This window comes from Plectropomus leopardus, chromosome 14, assembly GCF_026936395.1.
Source record: "Plectropomus leopardus strain MGB_pleo_1.0 chromosome 14, ASM2693639v1, whole genome shotgun sequence".
Classification (NCBI taxonomy): domain Eukaryota; kingdom Metazoa; phylum Chordata; class Actinopteri; order Perciformes; family Serranidae; genus Plectropomus; species Plectropomus leopardus.
Genome location: NC_142189.1, coordinates 17001525 through 17024592, shown reverse-complemented (window position 1 = coordinate 17024592; position 23068 = coordinate 17001525). Strand labels below are relative to the sequence as shown.

The following is a 23068-nucleotide window of genomic DNA, read 5'->3' as shown; positions in this document are numbered from 1 at the left end:
AAAACTTATATTCGATATACAGAGAACACATCTTACAGTTTCTAGTTGATCTGGTATGAAAACCTCTTTGGGTGTTTTACTTTTTAAGATCATTTATAATTTTTGATTATCCATCTTTGAGTAGTGATTAATTAGATCTTAATTTGAAACACTTAAGCCAAAAATCGGCGACTACCGAGGTAGCAACTACTCTTTTGGGGTCCTCACAAAGAAATAATACAAAATATGTAAAACAAATATGAACTTTAAAATCCCAAAGGAAACAAAAACCAAAAAGAAAACAAGCAAAAAAACAAACAAAAAAAATCCAAAACAAAACCATAAATCAAAAACAGTCAAACTACTAAGGATGATATTAAAAAACATTATGGTATGCAAGTGTTACAAATAAAATAATAGTAGAGTGCTACTCATTATAGAAAAATCACAGCATAAAAAGGGAAACCTTTTGTGTTCAGTCTGAAACCAAATATTTTTGATTTATATAACATACACAATTAAGAGGCTAGAACCAGAGATGTTTGGCATTTTTGTTGAATGATAACTTAAACAATTAACTGATCATCAGTAGTTTTGGAAAGGACAATTTTCTGTTGTGCATAAATTCTCTATTGTGCTCTAGTGGCTTCCTTCATCATTCAAAGAATTGCAGAGGCTTCAAACAGTAATAATAGTTTAGATAATGACTTAAAAGGGGTTCACTAATTGCACATTCTGTGATCACCGTGAGAGGACAGTCTGTAAGTGTTTCATGAACGGTGGGAACTGTTGATTTTTTTTGTCGGCTTTATAATGTCTTTGATAACGGCGAGGTGGGCGAGTTTGTCTGCTGTAAAACTGACCGGCAAACTCTTTCATGTGTGGACTTAATACAATGATGCGGCTCTATCACAGTGTTTGTTCACTCCGTTATTGAACTGTTATCTCTGTGACAAGAAGACACTTGATACCAGAGCTGATAAAGACGGAAAGCATGGACGGCGCTATTTTCTCCCTTTCTGTTTCAAAGTGAGAGCCTCCTATTTTCAGTGTCAGTGGATTGAGGAAAGATAGAGATGGCTGGAAATGAGACGATCAATGTTGCGAAGTCTGACTCTTAATAACACAAAGCTCCACATTCACGGCCGCATGCATCGGGGAGATTTGCCAAATCGATTGAACAGTGACGAGTGAGACACTTCAGCGTAATTTTCAAAAGCCATTAGACACATATGCAAGCTTTTATGTTGCAAAAGAAACTTCCAGATCTTGTGATTTGCTCACTTGGAATATGAGAAAACGCCAGTTCACATTATACAGGATGCAGTCCCCAACCTCCGCTGCTCTTCCTCTCCCTTATTTTGGGGCTAATTCAATTTCCCTCAGACAGACTCTCACACGCCGACGCCGTCTCCATTACAACGCGCAGCCAAACACAAGCATTCATTAATTAGTGGCATCGTTGTCTTTTAATTATGCATGTGCCTTATTAGGCACCTCACCCGTTCACCCAAGCCTTTCCCGTCTACACTCCCCTCTGTTCCTCGCTGTGCTCATACGGGACCTTTAAACTTCCACCTGCACATTATAGCTCTAATAAAGCTGTTATCAGCCCGTGAAGGAGATGGCAAACAGGTGAGAAAGAAAAGAGAGGGAGAGAGATGGCAAACAGGCGACTGAGGGTTCTGATATGTCAGCAACAGAAATTAGCTAACTGCACTCCCGACTGTGACACAGGCAGGGAGAGCATAAACCCACCAACTCCCCTCTCTCCCTCTCTCCCTCTCTCTCTTCTCCCTTCCTTTAATTCTGTCTTCCTCTCTCTCTCCCTCTCTGCCTCTACAATGACACACACACAGAGAGGGAGAGAGAGAGAGAGCGTCAGCCGGTGAATTTTTACAGCTCTCCAAAATCATTATTGGCAATTAGCGTTCGTCAGGGAAGACAGCAGCTGCTTGTAATTACAGGTAGCCCCTCATTACTTCTCAGTGTAGGGGAGAGGAGAGAGGAAAGGGAGGAAAGGGGAGGGGAGGGAGGAAAGGGGAGGGAGAGAGGGAGGGAGAAAACGTGTTCCAGTGCCAGTGTTTATATTTATTTATATATTTCTTTACCTGTGATGTTGAGCCACAAAATGTATACGAGCTGTAGCAGAGGGCTGGAGACTTCAGCAGGTGCAGTTTAGGAGGAGGAGGAGGAGGAGGAGGAGGAAGAGAGACTAAACTCATTGTAAACAGCCGACGCTATCGTACAAATGTTGTGCTATTGCAGCAGTGCTGTGTGTGTAAGAGTGGATATGATTGTATATATAGGCGTCAGTGCATGCTCATTACGAGGTTTGGTTACAGTCCTACTTTACTTTCTCCTGCTGCTTCTGAGCGAAGTTTTGTAGAGTTGTGGAGAGTTTTGGAGCTGTGAGATCTCAGCCTGACACAGCACAGGTTAAGGGGTTGAGATGACCTGACATGACAGGGTACACCTCACTGTTACCATGCCCTAAAAGTCAGCACTGCATGGCACGGTGAAGTCTTCATTGGCCCTTAGATGCTGATATGGTTCAGCCTTGTAATATTCAGGGTTTCCATGGTCATTATATTCCTGGGAACGTTATCAAAAAAAAAAAAAAAAACTCTAAACGGTTTCGACCTAATAAAATGTTTTGGAAAAGTTTTGATTTTTTTGACTATATATTTTTTTAAATATGTTCATAAAATTCCCCAAACATTTCTAATATTATGTGAAATATGTTCCTTGTATCACTAATTCTAAAATCTAGTGCTGCGCTGCCTGACTCCTGAAATATCGCTCATATCACATGATACTAATTGGTGTATACAGTAGGGCTGCAGGATAGGAGCAAGAAATGCTATATGCAATGTCGAATACAGCAGAAGTGATATTACTTGCAGTAAATAAAGATATTAAATTTAAAAATGAAAGGAAATTATTTCCAAAATGAAAGGAAATTATTTCCAACTTTCATTTGTTGAGCACATTGAACACAAAAGGCCCCAATAAACAAGAATGATAGCTGCATTTTAAAGAGCGATTGATACTCTCTTTTAACTAACTCCAAAATCACAGTATCCAAAGTTCGTTGTCGCAGTCTTTAATGATGCATTCATTGTGCTTGATGTTGTCAGGGGTATAGCACCAAATTCTGGGTCCTATGCATAAGCGTTCTTTATGGGCCCCGCACCCTTCCCTTCTGAATCCATGTTTTTCCTATGTACCTTTTTATATATTTTTTTTCCACTCAGTTAACTATCTTTCCCTTTCCTTTATTTTTCTTGGGGAAAGACATAACAGTATAAGGTGGCACTTGAACAGCATACACAGGTCATTCAGACCCTGTGTCCACCAAAGCATTTTAGCCCTGCTGAAAACACAAAGCACTCCTCAGAAAACACCTAGCTGGGAGCGTTTGACAGTGCTTTGGAAGCGCAGCGTTTTTTCAGCTGAGATACTTTGGTTGAATCTGGTTGCTATGATATGCAATATCCATGGAAGTAAAAATGTCGGCACAAGGTAGAGTACTTGTTCTGGATAATGGGAAGGCTGAAGCATGCAGGGAAAGAGGAGGGACCCATTGGTCTGTGTGGGCTCATGATAGGAAACGTGTGTGTGTGTATATATATATATATATGTGTGTGTGTGTGTATGTATATATATAATCCACAGATATCTCTGTTGTTGTTTAGCACTTGTTCATGTCAGTTGTGACAGTGTGTCTTTGCGGTATTCGTCCCTCTGCTCTGATTGAATGGCCAAAGTGACAGTGATGAGCATAGCATTTTAACCCAAAGTTGAAGTTCAAAAGATTTATTCAGCCAATTTCAATTAAATTATAGCATTAATAACTTAAAAATAAAATCTTGCCAAAATCAAATTTTTAAATTTCAGGTTTTTTAAGGGTCCCAGTGGGGTCCTCGGTAATCAGTTCCACTTTTCTTTCCACTACGATGTCCTGGACTTTGTGATAACAATAAAATTGGCGGCTGTAGTGTCTAATTAGCAAGAAATGTTAGTAAGGGCTAGCAGTTTGCTTATCCGTGAAAGACTTGCAAGTGTGTTTTTAGTCATGTTTGATTTTCGAGAAGGGTAGAGCCAAGCCACAGTAAATGTCAGCTCTACACCAGTAGAGCTGACATTTACTGTACGTGGGACAGCTCTGTCATGCTAAAGTGAAAAAGCATCGAGACAACCAAAATGTCGCTCAATAGACCGCTAACATCGAAACATATTTCACACCTGCTGTAGCCAGACTAGATAACATTACAACGCTTTCTGTACGTGTAGATACAAATGCAGTCCATATACCGTGCTACATTTTTGCTACAATGCGAGGTCTCATTGTTGCACCCTATGATCACTGTATACACCTCCCTGTTTTAAACTAGATGATGTCGTGGGAATGAGGTAAAATATTATGGAAAAGTTATGGAAAGTTTTGAAAATTGGTTGTTAAAAATGTGTAACAACCCTGAGTATAATATTACACAGATGGATAATGGTAGGTTAATGTCAGGGCAGCTTCACCTTAGTCATGTCTTGACATCATGCAGGAGTTGCTGCTGCCTGACAGGAATCTAGACACTCCTCTTAGAAAAAAAGTGATTTAAGAAGAGTCACTCCTTGATAGAGGAGGTTTTTCTACCTAATCAGCACGTTCCAGCTTAAAACTGGCACAGGTCAAACAGTGCTTAATTTGAAAAGTTTTGTTTTTTAATCTCAAGGCAAACCATCTCATTAAATGATAGCTGGTGCCTTTACTCTGCATCAGATTCGACCATCAAAGGGTTATATTTTCATACCTTTCAAGCTACGTTCAGCATTTCCTCACGTTTCGCGCTGCCCATTTTTATTGTTTTATGAGGCTTTGGCAAAGCAATATTGTCGAGCTTTCACTCAAATAAACATATTTTCTTCTTGCGCGGCCAAAAAAGTGTCACTTGTGTAAATGTTCGTACCAGACTGGGCAAGGTTGACATCACTTTAACTGCATTGCTGAAATCTTTACTCATGAAGAGGTGTAGCCTTTAGTAACTATAAAAGGAGACATTTCTTGGGGTGATGAAGATGAGGTAAACACATACCTCAGGCAGGGGCTAGACTCCTATGAATAGTTAATTAATACCATCTGAATGCTTTATATGCCCCAGCGGCTTCAAGGCTTAAAGTGCCCCACGGAATCCACCATAGCCTAGGGCAACAATCAAGCCAATTAACCCAGGGCAGAAAACATTGGAGGTGGGGTGTGTATACAGTGAACCATCGCTTCTGCTGATCCCTTACCTCAGACAGAGCAAGGTTAGGTTCAGGGGAGTAGACGCCCTGCTCCGTGTCGAGGTGTAGTTTTCAACATGGAGGTCAGGTCTGCTACATGCGAGGCCTCTCTACAAGACTAACAGAGGGCATGCTAATAGCAGCCAAACATTAGCCTCTTAGCCTTCGCTCGGGGTTTGGCTCGTTCTCAGAGAAAAGGAACGTTTGGTTTTCCTCTTTGTTACTGAACACAATTATTAGTCTCACTTACCGAGTGAGTCACTTTGGTTGCACAAAGGGGGAAAAAGTCACATCTGTCAATCTTCTGCGGACTTGCACGACAAGCAGCCATCCTCCGTCTCCCTCCCTGTTGATCATGACAGTCGATAAACACCTCCTTCTGCCAACAACATAAAGCCCTATCCGTGTTCTTGCTAATTCATAAAGCATTGCCATTTACAGCCTCTTTCAATAAACATATACTATGATTGTCTGTTACAAATAAAAAAAAAAATCTCTTTAGACCTTGAGGATATCTGCAAAGCTTTATTCGCTGCGAGGGTGCTGGTATTTATTTCCTGCACACACACAGGCTCCTGCTCAGTTACAGTAGAACAACCGGCATCCTGGCAGCGGAATAGCTCACATTTGCAGGGCATCTCTCGTTTCCACTGTAGACCGTCCAACGCAAATACAAAGAACAACTGTCACATTCAAACTGGAGCTGAAATGACTGGCTGGGTTTCGATTCATCTTGTCTGTCCGGGTCTCTCTTTTTTATTCGCTGCCATGAAAAGTTGGAACTGTATGAGAACCCCGCGCTAGAGGGAGAAGATCAAGTGTGTAAGGATTTAACAGATGGAATTGGGACTAAATGAAGCGCTAATGCATGGATGGTATGAATCCACTGTGCATTTTTTTTATTTATTTTTTTTTTTTAGCAGAAACATAATGACATGGTTTCTGCTCAAGGTGGAAGTTAGTTCTTGATTTAATTTCCACTTAGAATTATAGAATGTTTTTTTTTTTAAAGAATATGTTAAAATATCTGTGATTACACTTTTTCAGATGATGATTTGTAGATTATTTGCAGGAAATCTCACAGAAAAAACAGGAATGGATCACGTTATTTAGTCAACTTTTCCACTGTAAAAATGGATTTAGTTAGAAATCCATAATAGCTCATAGTCATACTGAAAATACATACAGGATAAATACACTTCTGTTGAAACTACAGCAACTATTGGGATGAATGTGTCACCGGGCACCTGTTTCTTTCATAATTTGTTAATTATCAAAAAGAAATTATAAAGAAATATAATATTTGAATGTTTTTTTGTCTGACAAACTGTTGAAGAAATTCCATTATCAGGCTTTTTAAAGCACTTCACATGTATCCGGTGTTTTTTTTTTTTTTTTTTACATTGTTGCGACTTTGATGATGAGTGCCTAATGTTCTTGCACTGTTCTAAAATAAGGCAAAATCATACTGCATGTTTTACACTCACAAACTGATTTTTAAGCTACACAGAAAACATTCCTCCTCACACCGTACCAGGCTACATGCGGCGCTCCCGAGAAAAGCGAGATCTTAAAACAAACCCTTATTTGGATGCTCCTGCTGGTTGTTGCTGTGGCAGCTTTGAGAAATATTGTCGTTTTGTTCTACTGATGCTCGCAGTGCTGCAGTGCTGCATTTTAAACTGTTGAGTCAGATTTCATTTACCAGCTCTTTCATCTGTTTTAACTCAGTGAGGCGAGGTATCGCGCAGAGTGCGTCTGTGCTGCCCGTGTGTGTGTGTTTGTGATTAAGCAGTGTGTATAAATTTGAATTGGTGTGGGCCTGTCTGTGTACCATGTTGTGTGTGCTTGTTTTGTTTGTGTGTGTGTATCCGAATGTGTGTGTGTGTGTGTGTGTGTGTGGCTCCCAACCCAGAGCTATTATGTGGAGACAGCAGGTATAATATCTGCAAACCTTTGCCGCTGTGCTGGATAAGTAATGGCCTCAAGACGTCACCTTTATCTGTAGCCACACTCCTGCAGCTGGGGCTGTGTATTCCCTGCCTCACACTCCCTCCGTGATGCACAGGTGTGGCATTATGTGTGTGTGTGTGTACGCCGTTTATCCCACACCCCCTTATGTATTTGCCACACACAAAAGTGGTCATGAGGAAGGCAGATAGGGCCGAGACTGACACATTCATTTCCTTAACGGCCGTGGATGTGGTGGCAGCGCTGGCGTCTTTTAAGCAGCTTTAGCAATATATCCCCTACAGACACTGGGTGAGCGCAGAACGAGGCGCCACTGGGAGCATCCCATCATGCCCCGCAAATGCAGAAAGGGAGGCCATGGTGGGGACAGATAGGAGGAAAGGGAGAAGAAGGAGGAGGGTGAAATTTAGACAGAGACTGAGAATGCGAGGAGCAGAGAGATGCGGGCGAAAGCGACAGGATGACGTGTGAGATAGATAGGGAGGGAAAATTGAAATGAGACAGAGGGAGGGAGAAAGAGAGGTGAAACAAAGGAAGAGTTAGATGGGGAGTGAGTGAGCTTTGTGGTCTCAGGCTCCATGGGAGGTTCAGCCCAATCATTTATAAAAGGTAAATGCTGTCAGGACGCAGGGCGTTTAAAGGCGCGGCGCTGCAGGTGTGATTTATGCTCTCAGTACGGGGCTATAAATCACCCTGCCTTTGTTTCCACAGGCTGCCGCTGCTGCTGCTGCTGCTGCTGCTGCTGCTGCCGCGTCAAGACATAACCATCCCTGCCTCATCTATAGCAGGCACACACATCGCAACACACACACGCACACAGTGGACAGCAATAAAGACAGAGCAAAGAAGCATGATGATGGGAATGGATGGCTGGATGGAGAGTGGAGAGAAAAGTGGTGACCTGTTGGAGTCCATCAATGATGAAGTGTTGAGTTGAAGAGGTGTGGATGTGCTCACACACCCAGTCACACGCAGCTATCGGTGCAGAGCAGGGAGAATCTGCTCTGACTCAGAGTTCAGGTTTCTCCGTTGTTGTAATTCAAACAGTGTTTGTGAATGTGACCCACTGTCTTCTAAAGTTCAACTCCAAAAAACAAAGAAACAGATTCCAATCTGTGAAGCTGCTGGAAAGCAATGTCTGTTCTTTTCGGATCTGTGGACTTGTGCAATATTTGAGCGTCTTCACCTAAATTAAAGGAATACTTATACCCCCAAATGATTATTTGTCCATCAATTAATCAGCCAGTATTACATTGAATTTGGAATTAGCATGCCTCTAAAGTGAATGCAAAAACAAAGAAACCCCCCTTTTAAGGTGGCATACAGAAAATGCTGCACAAAATGATGTGTGAATTACAAAAACAGTTAAATAATATAATAATATACAAAAGGTACAAAGCTGCTGTATATGGTGATTATTGACATAGTAGTATTACTTACAAAGGGTTAAGATGATCACCTAGCATGTCCATATTCAATGAAGGGTTGCCAAGTCTTATGAAATATTTGAAAGGAACCTCTTAACGTGAATCTTAATTTTTCCAGTTTAAGGTGTTGCATAACATCTGTGATCAATGCCAGTTTCTGGTTTAATAGAATCAATCTGTGCACTAAAAGGGTTATGAACCTTGCCAAAATGAAAGTGGGTCCTTTAAGAGGGCTGTAAAATGAAGAAGATTAATTAATTTTGTTTTGCTGTTGTTAAACATAGACCTCTTTCACTTCAATTTATCAAGAATTTTCCGCGTATTTGGATTCTTCGTTAACCGTGAGGGCATTTGAGAAAAACAAGGTGTTCTTCCCAAATTTTCAGCATAACATGGGGTCATTGATATAAAAATGATTATTTGGGAAGGGGGGAGTATTCCTTTAGGGGTCTGGTACGTAAGATTTAGTGGCACCTAGTGGTGAGCTTGCAAATTGTGTAGGAGAACTACGGTGGCCAACACGAAAACGTGAATGGCTTTATCTAGAGCCAGTTTGGTTTTGTCTGTTCAGGGCTGTAGTAGAAATAACACTGCGGATTGTGTAAAAGGAGAATCCGCTCCATGTGTAGCTATAAACAACTCATTTTCAGTTAAAAAAAAAACCCACATTGATTCTTTGCATCAGGTGATAGTAAAATTATGAAGCATAGTTGTGTATATGTATTTTCAATTTCTGCCAATATATCGCCCCAGATCCTACATACTGGCCCTTTGACATTTTTTCATCTGCATTTTAGTAATTTCACTGGTTTGAGCTGGTAAACTTGCTTTTCTCTGCCCATCTTGTGTCTTTTGTAAACCGAGCTGCTCCAGAACTTGCCTCTTAATGCCATTACAGAAACGATTCTTGTTCTTGTGAGCTCTTTGTGTCCAAACAAAATGGATTTCTAGATTGCGACAGGCCTTTTTTGTCATGTAAAATATCATCTCATTCATCCAAAAGATTCTGGTTCTTCTCATTGTAACAATACAATCAGCATTCCTGTATTGCTACCAAAGTTGAGCTCTAGTCACAAGCCATAGCTTACCAGAGTTTGAGCGGTGAGGACATAGGCAGTATTGATATGATGGGTGTGTGGGAGGGAATGGCACTTCAGTAAGGTCACAAGTCGTGCTTATGGCAGTCAAATTGTCAGCATTCTTTAACTGGAGCGGATAAAGCCCTTTGTTCCTCACAAAACACCCACTGCTTTTATGGGGTGAGAAATGGGTTCAATTCAGTCAATTCTGATGTATACAGAACAGTGGTAAAAAAAATGAGGTGTGAGAAAATGGTGAGTCTGAAACTAATTAGAGTAATACTGAGTAAAACAAATAACCATCCCACACTCTTCTAGACTGCAATAAACAGTATAATCGGTCTGCAACGTTACAGGAGTTATGTTTTGAGTTGGTGTAATCATTCACTTGTTACTGTACCCTGAGTCAGTCAGCGCCTTCATGACTTTCAACAATGCCCCGAGAACATGCCTCAATGTTTTACAACCACGCTGTTGGGTTTATAAGACAGAGAGATCACTGGCAATAGTGAGTAACAGCAAAAGAAAAAAATAAAGTCCCTTACTCAAAGTGCAACCTGCTTTTTTCCACTTACGTTTCCAAGAATGCAGAGATACCACAAAAATAATGTAAGAACACTCCTCCGACAGTGAGAGCAGCACTGTGTCTTCACACATAACCAATCCCTTCACCCAAACCATATTTCACCCCTTGTACACGTCGCTCTCAACAGAAAACCCAATTGTATTCCATAAAGTGGTCAACAATGCTCTGCACTCAATTCATAATACAAGCGTATAAATCACCTCAGAGAAGGATTTCTGTCTCTCTGGCTGCGAGTGGGTGGGGGAGGAAAATGGAGCTGTAACACGCGGCGAACACGTACAAGCTGACCTGAATGGCTGCTGGTATTCTGATTTCCCTCAGGAGCTCCTCTCTGGCCTGTGCCGGTGTTTTAGATTCCAGAGGGAGGCCATTAATGCTCAGCCTGTCGACCTGATCCATATGTATGGCTGGCTGTTCCGTTCTGTGCAGCTCCTGCCTCCCTGCCTGCCGACTGTATACCTGCCTGTCTCAAGGCCTGCCGGAGCCCCAAATTGGCTCCTCGTCCCGCGAAGATAGAAATAGAAAAGCCGACACGGGTGACACAAAAGACGAGCCGGGATGGTTTCACAAGGTGATTATTCAGACTGTGCGTCTGGATGTCTAGCAGTTGCTAATAGGCTCTATTTGCAGACTGAGGAACACAAACTGGGTTTCTGTCCTTTTAACTGTGGGACCAGTTGGTTTGGGTTATCAGTACATGACTGATTACCACGCTGTCCTGTCAAACAGTTCCCCCTTCTGACACTGTACTACAAACGAGGAACGCTTTTTACAGCAGCAATTACCCGAGTCTTGTGATGTGAATATCAGTTTATTGGTTGCAGTTCACTTGGTCTCTCTTTTGTTACCTTTCTCTCTCATCCCCTCTTTACTCTCAGGATCTGATTTGTCACTGGTGATGGGATTGGCCTGATATCCTTTTAATGGTCACACACACTTATGCGCCACCATCTCCAATTGGCCAGCTGTACTGAACAACGTCTAGACAGTCTAATTAACAAATCATCTCTGAAGCACTATTATCCCACTTGGTGACAGAACAGAGAAGACAGAAAGAGTGAAATTGAGTGCCATTGATTCCCTGTGTGATATTTGTTTCATTGCTGTCCTCCGATTAATTCATCCGACTCTTTCCTGCTCATGTGCACCCACTGTGCATTGCCTCGTGTTGATTCATAGGTTAAAAATATATATATATTTTTTGAGAAATGACCGAGCTTCTCTTGACATAAATTTAAAATGCTAGTGGTGGAGGGTCTCTTTGTCTTTGTAATACTGGGAGCCGTTTTGGTCTGTGTTAATATTAAAAATTAATAAAGCCAGACCAGAAAATAAAGTGGATGTGAACTGTGCTGTCCAGATATAGCGAGCTCTCATCGCATCCATTTAGCACTCAGCATGAGTCTAAGTCACTTTCTGGAACAAATGGTGGGTGCAGCTTGTATTGCAATACATCTCGTCACATTAGGGTGCAGGACAGGGACAGGGGTCTGTTGGATGGAGGAAGGGTCAGTAGATAGCCTCTTGAAAACAAGCAGAAAATTTAATTAGAACGCTTCTGATATGGAGCGATGTACGCAATCGTAAGTGGAACAAATAATGTATATTGTGTTTTTTTCTCTGCTACTGCAGCATATAAAAACAGATAAATGAGGCATCATCTAATCACCACTAATAACTGAAAATATTTTATATGTCCTTAAGTATTAAAGCAGCTTATATAGTAGAGCAGATGAAGGACTTTGGTATGTCCTCCTCTGTAATAAATAAAAAGGCTGTGTGTGCATGAAACCACTTAGCCTCAGCAAATAAAACTCCAGTAAACAACAGGGAGCTCTGCTGAAAATTTATTTATGTTTTTATTTATATTGGCTTTTGAGAAACAATAAATTATTTTATTGTGTTAAACTAACAGTATTTTCCATCATCCCCTCACAACTGATGTTTTTAAATATCATTACACCAAACGACTCACAGCTTTCTTAATTGTTTTCACATAGAGATGGAAGGAAAATCTGTGCTCATGACATGTCTTTCAGTCATGCGTGTATATTTTGGGGGAGACACAGCGAACCTATATTTAGAACATGTGCATTTGCATTTGCCTCACTCAAAAAAACATGAAAGTGCAGATAACTTTTGTTTCGACAAAATTTAAGACATTAACACTGTTAATTGATGCAAAAAATACACAAACGAATGCAAAGAAATTCACCAGAATGCAGGAAATTAAGTTATTGACAATCAGAATTCACCAGTTTCATTTTTGTCCACATCAATGTTGAAACAAAAACCTACATTCTTGCTTTCAGCAACTGTACAGAACATTCAAGGAATGTTAAAGAAAATTATGTCCCTAAGCTTTCTTTAGGATTATAATGGCTTAAAGCAGAAAACTTTCACAAATATGTTGTATGTCTTTTTTGGTAGATTCAAGGGTTCTGAATGAAAGTGTCCACATGAACTAATAATGGAAATATGTTGAATACAGAAACTTAGAATAATTTGAATCCCCTCACAGAAAGGGATTAATAATGGCAGACATTGTATTTAATTTGTATTAATTTTATGCTTATAATTAGATGATTTAATTATAATGATCAAAGTGGGCACAATTTGTAACAGAGTAAAATATGTTATTATTGAATTAAATGTCATAAATTCATATAAATTTTTTCCTGTTACTATCCCCTTTTAAATTAATTTTCTTAATTTGGAAGTAAAGCTCCAAGCACACATGTAATATAAAGCAGAAAGTGCTGGCTGAAAGCAAGCTTTATCCCCCAAATCTGACAAATCTGGACTAATTGTTTTTGCATTTTATTCATTCATCTTTTATTCATATAACACGAGTATTATAGTATATAATATTACTGACATACTGTATGCGTTTATCAGTTTTACTTTGATTATCATAATTGTCATGAATCTAAAACAATTAAGATTTACAAGTCTTTTGCCAAGTGGAAAAATAAGGCTTAATGATTGGCTGAGAAAATGATCAAAGAACAGTTTGCCCATCACTTGTTGTTGGCTAGGGGTGTAATCCTAATGTTGGCAGTCTAGAAAGAGCCGACTGCCTTCCAGTCGACACTCTGGGAATAAAAGTCCTTTTTTTTTTTTTCTTTCTTTCTTTTTTAGACGTGTGATTTCTGTATTTGATTTCAAATTGTTCCTCTCAAATTTGTCATCTGTGTTTATGCATTTAGAATTTTTAAACTGTTTAATACGAGTGAGAAAATTTAGAAATGTATGCAGTTCGAAGAGAGTCTGCAGGCAAAATCGTTCCACATACGCAGCCTTCTCTTCAGGGATGTGAGTGATATAAAATGTCTCGCCTGTGTCCCCTGTGAATTATCCCGTCAGTCTGTCATTAATGGCAGCTATAAGGCAGAACATGGGAAGAACATACACAGTGGGACACAGCTACCTACAGTATCTCTCTCTCCCTCCCGACACCTATCTCTTTTCCTTCTCTCTTATCTTCCCTCTCTCCACCTTGCATAAAACCCTAGTAACACTTTACTTTTATTGCGCTTAATGGAAGTCTCTCTTGTGCATAATGTGCTCACGAGGGTGTAACAACACCGTGTAAGAGCAAGTGTGCAGATGTAGCAGCTTGTTTTGACATTGTTGTCGCCTTGCAGTCTACATAAACTTAATGTAATCAAAGGATTTTGACTGAAACACAGTTTTATTGTGTATCCTGCTTAGACTTCTCCATAGTTTACTGCACATTGGAATAAGGCCATCCTAAAGTAAAGTGTTACCAAGACGATCCCTAAAGCAAGGGCTTTGAGAGCTATAATGCTTACACACTATCATCCTTGGTTAAAAACAAGGGGATTTATCAGGGATGTCTCTGCCTCGGCTGGGGCTAGGGGGACCAAATTACAGCCCCAGTGTCTGGTTGGAGGCGGGGAAGGAAATAGATGGGTCTAGATATAATGGTGATGGCCCCTGGGTGGTACTCCTGTGAGGGAGAAACAGGAGATTAGAGTGGAGGTGTGAGCTCGCAGTAAGATTACATTTTCCCTCTTTTTAATGGATAAGTGCTTCTCTTTTTTTCTCCTATTTCACTCCCACTATCCTGCTTCTGTTTCACAGTGTTCCTGCTCTCTCTCTGCCCTCCGTCACCACGCACACGCAAAACACACACGCATTAAAGAAGCATACACATGCACGTACACATGCGCACACGCCAAACACACACACGTCTCTCCTCTCTCCCTCTGTCACCCTCTCCCTCCGTCCTCCCTCACTTGATCCTTACACCTACGTGCTACAGATGGTTTCATTTTATAAGAGATAAAACCACATTTGGTGGAACTGATTAAACAGAGGGAACAACATCCCCATCTGCCATTTATTCCAATCTGAAATTGCTTGGGCAGATGCTGACATCTTTGGAGATGATTGATTCACCCCGTCTGGCCAGAGAGGAGTGGAGAGGAGAGCGGGAGCTGGAGCCTCCCCGGGGCTGCAGCTTCCTGCCGCCCTGCCATGGCACCACCACAGTGTCACTTCACCAGTGATGGAGCCCCAAGCCCCCACAACCCCCCCACCCCCCCTTCGCACACCAGTCTCCCATCTCTTGTCTCCAGCAAGCTGCTGCAATCAGCACAGGCCCTGATTGGACTTGGGCAGGTGAGCGCAATACACTTTAATCATGGGGCCATTACATGCCAGATCATCCCCTCTGTATCGGTGTGTGACTGTGTGGCGGCAGAGGTCTGTGCTTCTGTATGGATGCACTAAAGGGGTGGTTCTCCCAAATAACAAGTAACATATTTTCTCACTAACTTTTATCTAGCCATCCAGATAGTTTGGGTTTTATTTGCTTGGATTTCAGAGAAAGAATTTTGTTTGTGATCATTACAGCATTGACAAATAATATTGAAACAATAGTCTAAAGGATGCACAGCACAGGGGTTATCAGTGCTTGTCAGATTCATAGGTAAGGGTTAGACGCTACATTTACAGATAGGTTTAGAATGCTGTTATCAGCCTGTTTATCAGCCCATTATTTGTTGTCATTGGTAGCAGTTTTGTTAGCTTTCACGCAGAAGGTTTAGGCGCTAATATCACATGGTTGTAGGTTTAGAAAAATGGTAAATGGACTGCATTTATATAGCGTTTATATGCATTTATGTGCAACTCAAAGCGCAAGCATCATTCATCCATTCTCCAAACATTCATTCACTGGTGACAAACATTCACATTCACTCACACACTGATGCCTCAGCTATAGGGAGCAATTTGCAGCTCAGCATCTTGCCCAGGGACTCTTCAATATGTAGACTGCAATGGCCAGGGGTTGAACTGATCTTCCAGCTGTTTAGTGTCCGCTCTACCTCTTGAGCCACAGCCACCTTTGATTAAGATTGTGGTTTGGCTTAAAACAAGTATGCTTATAACACAGATTAGTTAAAAGAACTCAGTGTTGACTTTTGGTTCCAGATGGGACACAAACCTCAGTCTCGTGGTTGAAAGTCCTGTGTTTGTTTGCTGCCTAGCAATAAACATGTCTATTTAATTATCTGATAACAGCATTATGAATCTAATACTAGGTTTAGAAGAGCCTCTGTTACCAATATCTATGATGCTGATAACCACTGATAACACCCATTTAATACAGTGATAACAGTCAGACTGGATGGTCATACCAACATCGTGATCCCTAGTGCCATGCCTCCGGTGTGAATAAAAAGTCAACAGGAATCTGCCTTTCAACAAATATTGTTAATATTTACCTGGATGCCCCCATACATGACTTTAGCTCTACTTTCTACTAAAGAGTCTACTAAAAGTGTAGCACGAGTGTTCATAGTGACATACAGGATAAAAAGGGAGTCAAGCCCACGTGTATAGCTAGATATCATTAGATGTAAGTGATTCTTTTAAAATATAGATGAATGAATCCTATAAGTGATTCACTGGAATCTGACAGTCCCAGAAATGTGCTCATACAGACCTTTGGCCTACATTGATCCCTAGTTGTTTACATTAATTATCATGCAGCTGGGACTTAAACCTGCCTGACGTATTGTAACCTTTAACCAAATAATCAAGGCTCTTTTCACATCATTCTCTTTGTGAACTTCTTTGATGGCACAGAAAGTGAACTTGAGTTGTCGTGCACTCTACCACCGAGGCCACACAATACGGCGGTTGTCTGAAAAGAATACCAATGGGTCCCTGGTGATTAGATATTCCACTCAACCTCCATCTAATCAACATTTATAGTGTCCTGCCTGTGGAATTACACTGCCCTCCACTAAATCGACTCTGCGTCATCACTTGTAAACACTCAAGCATTTTAAGATGGAAAACTCTTCCTGCAAAAGTGCCATCAAAGCCAGCGGTGTGTGAGTTCGAGTGTGCGATCAAACGCGCGTAGTCTCATAAAAACTGCTGAGCTGGGCTCTTCAATGCAATCAGGCGCCGGTCGCAGCTCATATACTTGTTTGATGATAACCGAAGATGGAGGGAGAGTGATGGAGCTCTCCAAGGGACCGCGGCGATAATTTAGCTCTGGGAGTGGGTGTGAATCATGGTGGAAGGCACAGGGGGTTTGAAGGTGGTGGATGAATCATTAGGGTGGGGGTGGGGGGGTAGAGAGATGGAAAAGAGGGTAGAGTCCCCGGGGACTTGGATCCATCAGACAGCACTGCTGTGGCCTCGACTCCTGCATCGACCCGTAGGACTGCAGCCCAAACCCGTCCATCTTTCTTTCTCATCTTGCTCCCTTTTTGCAAACTGTTGGTCTCACCATTCCTCTATCACTGTGATTCATAGCAGCCTCTCTCTGTCTGCTCTCCCTCTGTCATCAGGCATGTCATTCCACATCAGAGGCCTCATCTCTGCCTTCTCCATGTCTCTCGTAAGCCTCTTGAAGTATGACTGGGCCTGAGAATGGCAAATGAATTCCCAATCTGAATGCATACTCTCACCCTTTCCTCTCTCTGCTGCCCTCCATCTCTCGCCTCAGGCTACTCATTCTACCTCTCCTCCCCTCTATCCTCCTCTCCTCCGCTCCCCTCCCTGCACCCATGGCAAACTCTGATGGGATTCAGAGCGAATTGCTCACCCCTGGAAAAAAAGAATAACATAAAAGGAAGAAAGTGAATTGTTTCAGTTAGCCGCCTGCCATTTTTGCATGACTGTGTGACATGACGAGCAGCGTGCGCTCTAAAACATAGCCCTAGACTGCCCTACTTCTCCCAGTGCAATAATCCATTACCAGCAACATCCACGCCTTTTCAAGAGTTTCAGCTCCCCAAGGCTTTGACTTTGGACAGGCAGAGGTTAGAGGAAAACAACCTGAAAACAGCCTTATCTCCCAACACACGAATGTTTGTTAAGGCTCCCCATTAAGTCTCCCCCTGAATTTGCATATTAATTGCATTTTGGCTCTACTTCCCTCCTTTAAGGCTGCTGTTTATAGGTGCTTTATTTCTTTGAGAAGACACAGATGTCCGCGGGGAGCTCACCTGCAACGGAGGACAAGAATTGAATTCCGCAGGAAATTGCTTTAACTTGAGTGTAATCGAATTTGCACCCACACACACCTTGACTCGAGGACCCGGAGGTCACGCTCGCACGTGGATATACGTGTACGGTACATAAAAATCCACACACAGCGTGTACTTATCAAACAGAAAGAAAGCCTTCTGAAACAACCTAAAGAAATGAACACTTCTACAATATGGAAACTCAGATGAATGTCATTTTCAAGCTCTCTGGCTCCCCCAGTACCTCTCACGTCTTACATAGTTTTCCGTCCTCTTCCCTGCCTTTTCTTTTCATGTGAATTGTGTTTGCTGCATAGACATCAGAGCTTGGTTTGGCAGCTTTCTCAACAAATGTTTGAAAAGATGTGAAAGTTTTAATGACTGGATTGAGTAGGGGATAAAGGAACAGCTGGAGATTCTGTAATGTAGTGGCTATTCTTATATAGGAGAGGTACGCTCAAGCTGTCTCATTTGAAAACCGACGTTGCGGTTTTATCCGTACTTAAGAATAACAGGTGATTGAGCATTCTCTCGTCCCTATCTCCAAAACAATGTGACCATATGGGACTTATTTGAATATGATGTACTGAATGGCACTCTATATGTGTGATATCACATTATGCAGAGTGGGCCTATTTATTATTTTCAAGATAATAGTTTCATTTCACAGATTATGACTCACATGGATTTTTTTTCCCACAAGCTTGGTTGCAGTGGTAGCGTGCCATTTGATAGAGAAAGCAAGACAGTGGCTGTTATAACTGAAGAAGTCATTATTTTGATTATTATCCACTGCCAGTAACAATGTTTGTGATGATCTGTATCTTGAATATAGCTATTATATTCTGGGGATACAGCTAAATTCCACCACACTTGGTTTTATGGTAATGGTCCTTCATTCAACTGAAAATCTAATGATCTGTACTCAACCCATCGGAGTAACTCAGTTCCGGGGCATTGATTTCCTTTGTGTTGCAGATTGATCCGTGGCCTGTTAGAGCTCAATATGTCACAGCCTCCTGCAAAAGGGACACAATAAAATACAGATGCATGAACACAGCTAGAACAGAACAGAGGAAAATAGATCATATATCATGAAATATATTCTGCTTAAAGGTCCAGTGTGTAGAATTTAGGGATATCTATCGGCTAATCTCCTGAAAATAAGAATTGTTGTGTCTTTGTCACCTAAGAATGAGCTCTTCATATCTACACACTGACACAGTGTCCTAACAGGATGCGAGCATCAGGCTATTATGCCGCATCACTTAATATTGCACACTCGCTGTCCACACTGCATCCTTTGTAATGGAAATCCGTCACGTCATGTAAACAAACCACTTACCCATCAGCTGTGCAACCAGAGACATAACCACTGAAAAGATGGGTGAGAGGTTGTTTTTTTTTTTTTTTTCATTATTCATATTCACAACAACACTATCGCGTGTGACTTATAGATATTATTGTTGTAGCTTCCACACTATATCATACCACCATCTCCACTTTGTAATACAGACTAGCTTGCTAGCATGCAGTATTTACGGAAAGATTTAGCTCCCTGGCAATGTCCTGCCATCCAGAAGCCAACTTATTGTAGCAATGCCCACATTCCCATCATTCTAGTGCTGGACTAAGTAGATCGTGGTTATGTTTGCTGTTTTATGTTCCGAAACACAAATGTCACTTTCTGTCAGTGTTCATAATGTCTTTCTTCTGTAGAGGTGTGATATTCTCCACTGTGGACAGGCCACTGTAAGATTTAGGGCAGATGTCTTCACTTCAAACACAGTGAAGCAGCTGCGCCTTGTCCATTGAGGCGCTGTCAGTGTGAACGGCAGGAATGACATAGACAAAAGTGATGCTTAAAACAGCTTGCTGCATCACACTGTATTGTGCGGCATCACCTGCGGGCAGTTAGTCCAATGCAAGATTTTATATGCAAACCGATTTCGTCGCCGACACTCTCTCCATCGCATTCAGTTAGGACATGGTATGAGCTGGACCTCACCCACGAAGTACGTGGTTTTATGTTGGTCACTGAAGCCTAGTTCTCCTGCATTCTTGGCACGAGAAGTTTCAGTTCTGCAGCCTTTAATGCACATTTCAGTATGTATCACAAACTAATGCAAATTTACTGATTGACGCATGGCTTTATAAAAATTTTCATATCACAATTATCCTTGACAAACTAATTACGAAATAGGACATGATCCCGATAATCTTGAAAATATGCTTAAAACTCAGACTATAAAAATTATGAATGTAGCTGCTGTGACGTCACCCAGCAGTTTGTTGACGCCCGTTTTGAAGCAACGAGTTCAGCATTTCTGCCACCGCTATCTTGTTTGTTTTTGCAGCCAAAAGTTAGCATATGTAGATGAGAGGTTGGCTCTATGGGAGAGGGAGGTGTGGATCTGACTGAGAGGGCGAAGGACACTATTGGATGATAGGTTGTCTTTTAAAGCACCCTGCCCTTAATTATGCATAACTAAGCCTTAATAAAATTTTAATGGCTGAGTTATAACAAAATTCACCCCCGTACAATTGTCATGAAAGGGGAAATTAGCTACAGAGACCCAAACTGTTGTTTTGTTCTAGGCTGTAAACATGTTTATTTCTGCTGGTAAGTTCACATTTTAACATGGGGCTCTATGAGTATCGACTCACTCTCAGAGCCAGCCTCAAGTGGCCATATGACAAACTGCAGTTTTGGTTATTTCGTGGTGACTTGTTTTTTCAGCCCCGGAAGTTACCACTTGTTCAAAATCTTAAAATAGCATTAAAACATACTTTGAGTGAAAATCCTTTTTAGTGTAAAACTACAATAAAATAACCTGAAAATACAGGTTTTTCAACAATTTGATATTGCATCATATCTTTTGATATGAAATTCCAATACCACTAATGCTTTTTTGAGACTGGTGCATATGCAGTAATTTTAATTGTTTTTTGGCCAGCAGTCTGTTTGGGTGCTGCTGGACATGATATTCACAATTATCCTGATAATGGAAATTCACCATGTTAACTTGTTGTGAGTGTTTTTTTTTGGTGCAAGCCCAGTTAACTTGTCCCATCCCTCCTTACACATAGTATAAAAAAAATATATATCATGGGAAACGATGGCAATTTCATAGATGCCACTGGATCTTCATTTGAACCATATCGTGATCATTAATGTGCTGCTATGCCACTGGCCCTAATGCCTCTGCCCTCTCCACTCTAGTGTGAATAATCCATGAGCAGTAGCCTGGGAGAACACAGTGTCATTATGGCTCCCACTGCAGTGGACCACTCCCCAGATCTCTCTGTAGCAGCATCATCTCCCTTCACCCATTGGACCACAGCCCCCTAAGGCAGATGCACACAAGCATGCACATATTAAACCCTTAGTCTTTCCATTAGGCCATTTACTGTAGCACCCTTAACATGGTTGTCTGGCTTCTCTGTCTCGTCTGTGCTAATGCAGACTGAGCACAGACCCCCGCCAGCACATGTTTCAGAGAGAAAGAGATCAGAGTCTCAGTATTGTAGCATTTATTGATGAGGCAAAACAAACAAAGAACTGCATGGGGACCTTGCAGCGCACTGCATGTGACACGCAGGGGCCGTGCATGAGCATGCATGCCTGTGCGTGCTCATGTTTTGAGTCGGCTTTGAGGAGGTTTCTATGTGATATGTGTGTATAATGTGTTCTAAGGGGTTCGGTAGGCACGCGATGGGACACATAGAGCTGCTCTCCCGCAGATGCAATTAGGCTAAATGGGATTATGCCTATCACATTTCAGACAGGCCGGCCCCACAGCCACCTGGGGGAGAGGGTGATGGGTGGAGGAGGAGGGGGTGATGAAGAGGGATAGAGAAAGGAGAAAGGGGGTGGAGAGGTGGAGAAGATGCAGAGAAGGGAATGTGGTCTCAGCAGAGACAGCTTCAGCATGCTGAAGGAGAAAACATGTCGGACTCCCTCACACTGTCTGTCCTCATAGGTTTGTGACAATACAAAGTATGAAATGCAGGATTCGTATCAGATGATTCAACAGAGTTATGACCCTGCATATAGTGGCAGTATATGTTGTCCTTGATGTTATGTTCTATAGCGACCCCTCGGTATCAGGCTAAATGTCAGCAGCAACAAAGAAACCAAGGGAAGGGAGGCTGACATTTTCACACCGGGTGATTGCGCCCATAGATTCTCTTTACAGAAGTGGTACTCTATTAAACTGTGCGGTCACAGGGTGAAGGAGAGGACATAGATCAAGAGGAGAGGCTGTACGCGGTGCTCAGCACCTTCAAAAGTAGCTGTTTTTCCTGCAGGACATGTATGCAGAGTGCGGCAATCCAGAGATGAAGCAGAATGAAATTATCACGTTTATAGTGACCAGTATTAACAAGATTATCTGTATTACTGCGGTTCTGTTAATACTTTCAAACTTGGATCAACATCAGTTTCCTTGTGCTGCATTCAGACCCCTATCACAAGCTATTTAAACATCTGAAATGTTGGCAAATTGGTTTGATTTTTTTCAAAATCTTGGAGGAAAAGGCAAGCAGCAGTTTGGCAAGAAAATTGAAAAAAAAAAAAAAAAGGATTGAGACAAAATTATTATAATTTTTTTTTTTAAATGAGAGGAAATGTCCATAAGATTACAGTTCTAATATAATTATTATATATTGAATAATTATATACTTAAATGTTAAAGAAAAAGAAAATATTTCATAATTATTACTTTATTTTTTTGGACATTTTTTCCTGGTCATTCCTGGACTTTTCTTCTTTCTATTTTTTTTCTTTCTTTCTATTTTTTGAAGTAATTTTGTTGTAACTTTATACTAATTTCTCGCTTATTTTGGGGTCATTTCTTCTTAAATTGCTCATTGCCTCCTTTCCATATTTTTAAAAGAAACCAAGCCAAAATGCTCAGGTTTCAAAGGGTTAAAATGTGCTGAAAATGTTGAAAAAAGAACAGCACAATCCACTCTTTGTTTGCATAAACATTAGTATAACAACAACATACCATTTATTTGAGTTGATAAGCAGCCTGCCTTTGAAAATGCTGGCCCAAGTGTCTCTGTCATTGTAGATGAAGACAAGAAACCACTATCATTACAAGGGCTGGGTGTTATTTGTTTGTATTTCCAATATGGGTGCTCAAATTATACAATGTCAAACAACAGTTACAGTACTTTAATTAGCAAAATAAATTGTCTCCGTAACTCAAGAGGGACATTTCT

General features: G+C 41.2%; 1 long non-coding RNA gene across 2 annotated transcripts in view; it reads left to right on the top strand.

Annotated features, from left to right (window-relative positions):
* Window positions 1-23068, top strand: part of LOC121953225 (uncharacterized) — a 192529-nt gene that overhangs the window by 51149 nt on the left and 118312 nt on the right. The gene's annotated exons all lie outside the window — the stretch shown is intronic.